Source organism: Diceros bicornis, chromosome X (assembly GCF_020826845.1).
Source record: "Diceros bicornis minor isolate mBicDic1 chromosome X, mDicBic1.mat.cur, whole genome shotgun sequence".
Lineage (NCBI taxonomy): Eukaryota > Metazoa > Chordata > Mammalia > Perissodactyla > Rhinocerotidae > Diceros > Diceros bicornis.
In genome coordinates, this window is record NC_080781.1 from 99,202,735 (window position 1) to 99,207,292 (window position 4,558).

Below are 4,558 nucleotides of genomic sequence, written 5' to 3' on the forward strand. Positions count from 1 at the left end.
TCACCCTGTCCGAGACCTTCTGAACCACAGTTTCATTCACATGGTTTTTGCTAAAACAGAGAAGTCACTGGTCGTCAGTAAATGCCACATGGTTTCTCCGAGAACAAACAGCAGAGAATACCCCAATTGTCAACTTTTCAGGGCCTTCCCTTCCCCTGCACACATGCAGACATGTATAGTCATATATGTACACACTCTCCCCCACCTCCTCTCTCCCCACAGTGGGTCGGCCAGAAGCGTAGCAGTGAGGCAGACTCCTCCTTCCTCCTCCCCAGCTTCGATCCAGAGGGTGGGACACAAAGATTGGGTCCATGTTTCCAGACAGGATGAGGGGGTGGGGGACGGGCATTCTGGGAAGTGGAGAGGGGAGGAAGCAGGCAGGGGGCAGCCCTCAGAAAAAGGCATTACTTCAACAACCTAAAGAGCCAGGCCTGTAATCAGCATGGACAGAGCTCTCCATGTTGGTGGGGGGTCCTTCCAGGGGCACCTGATTGCCCCAGGAAAAGGAATCTCCCACCCTCAGTGCCCTCTCGAGGTGAGCTAACCAGTCTACGCTCTCCAACACAAAGTCACATTTCCCCCACCTGGGCTGAGACCGGGCATTTTGTCATTACATCCACGTCAACCTTGCTCTTGTACACCTCTGTTTTTTAGGGATGGGCATATGGAAAACGACACAGAGAGAGAATCTCTGTATGCTCACCCAACAAAGCCATTTCAGATTCTTGAGCCTCAGGGCTGTCTTCTCAAAGACATTCATTCTGGGAGCTGGCATTTCTCTCACTAATCTTGTGCTTCCGGCCTGGAGGTGTCTTGGGCAAGTACATGTAAGTACCCAGACCAGTAGAGAGCTGGCCTTTCTAAAGGTCTCTAATGTGCTCACCCAAGACAGCTGAGACCTTCAGCAGGGCCATTTCCCCCAAAAGGGTCTAGTGAATGAGAAACGGCCCTGGGCATCCCTGTGACCCCTAGGATCTGTCACAAGTTGACCAAGGATCATCAGTCCCTGTACGTGTGTGTGTGTGTGTGTGTCTGTGTGTGAGTTCACTGGTACAGTCTGGTATATGGGGTTGTGGGCACTGCAGAGCTGTCTGCCTGGCACCTTGTCCAACTACCTCTTTGTTCCCCCTGGGTACTTCCATGTTCATTTCTGGTTTGCCATTTAAAACCTTATTCCAGATGACCTTTAATCGTAACATCTCATTTTGCAATATTCCAAAGTGTATGCATGAATTATTCCTCAATTGAAGCAATGCATTCCCACCTGTTTCCAACCACATGTTACCCAGGTGCCAGTGCTCAGGATCTGTAGCCACTGCAGATACATATTTCTATGTCATATCTGGTCCATTTGATGGAGAGGGTTGTTTTGCTAGGGGACCCTATCTGGGGGAGCAGAGTGGGGAGAGGAACTTGCCATTAGGCCACTCAAGGCCCTCCCAATTTTACCAGATGTCAAGGCAGGACAAAATATTAATCTTAGGAGTGACGTCAGCATCATGGCAGAGTGAGTTGTTCCCTTTGTCTCTCCCTGCAAATTTACAACTAAATGGACATTCATTAACCAACAGAGGATTCCCTACAAAGCACAATAGAACGTATGAGAGATCCATGCAGCCATACATCTGAAGGTGGGGGGGGATTGGATCCCCAGGAAGCAGTGGAAAGAGATGAGCAGATCCCTCCACCTCCCCGGTGGGAGCAATCTAGTTTATGGGTCCTCACACAGCAGACAGCATGTGAATGTAAGAGGAGGTGGGGGGCATACTGGCCTGCGTGTGAACACTTTCACTTTCAGACTTGCAGTCCAGCCATTGGAGTGCCCACCATGCTGGGGCAGCCTCACTTGCGGGAACACTCTCCACTGAGTGGCACAGATCAGCCCATGCAAAGGGGCCCTCACCAAGCACAGCAGCTCACGTGAACCACCCGTGAGAGCAGAGCTGGCTTACATGCGAGAAAGAAAGCGCCCCTCCACCACCACCTAGTGCACCAGCTCGGCCAGTCTCCTGCCAGGGCAGCGGGGCATCAGAGCGCTGGCACATGCATATGTCACCCGCCAAGCAGCTGCAGCCAGTGGGCAAATGCAGACGAGCCCTATTGGCACAACTTTCAGCAGATGCAGCGGGTTCAGAAAACACGGTTCCTGCCCACCCCCCTAGAGCTCGCAGGTGGAATCTGCAACCTGATACTACTATGAACACCCCGGCAAAGGATCAGTTCACCAAACATCATGAAAAACTACAGTAACACTTCAGAGCAGAAGTAAAATAACAAGTTTCCAGAAACCAATCCTGAAGTCAAAGAAACTTACAATCTAAATGACAGAGAATTCAGAACAGTGGTCATAAAGAAACTCAAAGATTACAAGAAAACTCAGAAAGACAGTTCAATGACCTCAGGAATAAAATTAATGAGTAGAAATAATACTTCACCAAAGATATTGAAACTGTAAAAAGAAGCCAAACAGAAATTCTGGATATGAAGAACACAATTAATGAGGTAAAAAATAATCTAGAATCCTTAAATAATAGAGCTGACACTATGAAGGACAGAATTAGTGATTTAGAGGATAGATATATAGAAATGCTTCAGGTGGAGGAGGAGAAAGAACTAAGATTTTTTAAAAAATGAATAAATTCTTCAAGAAATACCCGACTCAATTAGGAAATGTAACATGGGAGAAAGGAGCAGAGAGCTTGTTCAAAGAAATAATAGCTGAGAACTTCCCACACCTGGGGAAGGAACTGGACTCACAAGTGCATGAAGCCAATAGAACTCCTATTTACAGCAATGCAAAAAGTCCTTCTGCAAGGCATGTAATAGTAAAACTGGCAAAGGTCAACAACAAAGAAAAAATATTAAGCGGAGCAAGGCAGAAGAAAATAACCTACAAAGGAACACCTATCAGGCTTTCAGTGGATTTCTCAGCAGAAACCTCACAGGCTAGGAGAGAGTGGAGTGATATATACAAAATACTGAAAGACAAAAACTTTCACCCAAGAATACTCTATCCAGTGAAACTATACTTCAGATACGATGGAGAAATAAATCCTTTCCCAGATAAACAAAAGCTGAGGGAGTTCACTGCCACTAGACCTCCCTCACAAGAAACGTTGAAGGGAGCCCTCCTACCTGAAACAAAAAGGCAAAGGTTTACAAAGCTTTGAGCAAGGAGATAAATAGGCAGACAAAATCAGAAAATTGTAGCTCTCTATCAGAACAGGTTAGCAAATACTTAATTACAACATAAAAGATAAAGGAAAACAAAGCATCGAAAATAAATGTTGTCACTTTGATTTAGTCACAAACTCACAATACAAAAAAGAATAATTTGTGACAACAACAACTTAGAAGGGGAAGAGGAAATGGATGGAACCTACTTAGGCTAATGGAGATAAGAGGCTCTCAGAAAATGGACTATCTCTTCTATGAGATCTTTGATACAAACCTCATGGTAACCACTAAACAAAAAATCAGAGCAGAGATACAATTCAGAAATAAAGAGAAAACTGAGAAAACCACCACAAAAAACCACCAAACTGAAATGGCAGTCAGAAATTCAAGGGAAGAGAGATGATGGAAATATAGAACAACTGGAAAACAGGAAATCAGATGGCAGTACTAAGCTCTCATATGTCAATAATCACTCTAAATGTAAACGGATTGAATTCACCAATCAAAAGACACAGAGTAGCTGGATGGACTAAAAAAACAAGAGCAGACAATATACTGCCTCCAGGAAACACATCTCAGCTCTAAAGACAAACATAGGCTCAGAGTGAAGGGATGGAAGATGATACTCCAAGCAAATGGCAAACAAAAGAAAGCAGGTGTTGCCATATTTATATCAGACAAAGAAGACTTCAAGATAAAAAGGGCAACTGGAGACAAAGAGGGGCAGTATATAATGATAAATGGGACATTCCACCAAGAAGACATAACACTTACAAATATATATGCACCTAACACAGGAGCACCAATGTATATAAAGCAAATATTAACAGACCTAAAGGGAGACATTAACAGCAACACAATAAGAGTAGGAGACCTCAACACCCCACTTACAACAATGGATAGAAAATCCAGACAGAAAGTCAACAAGGGAACAGTGTGCCTTAAATGAAACACTTGATCAGATGGACTTAATAGATATATATAGAACATAGCATCCAAAACCAGCAGAATACACATTCTTCTCAAGTGCACATGGAACATTCTCAAAGGTAGACCATATGTTGGGAAACCAGGCAAGCCTCAATAAATTGAAGAAGACTGAAATCCTGTAAAGCATCTTTTCCGACCACAATGCTACGAAACTAGAAATCAAGTACAAGAAAAATGCTGAGAAAGTCACAAAGATGTGGTGACTAAACAACATGCTACAAAACAACCATTGGCTCAATGAGGAAATCAAAGGAGAAATAAAAAAATACCTGGAGACAAATGAAAATGAAAAGACAACATACCGATTCTTACGGGATGCAGCAAAAGCAGTTTGAAGAAAGAAATTCATAGTGACACAGGCCCACCTCCGCAAACAGGAAAAATCTCAAAT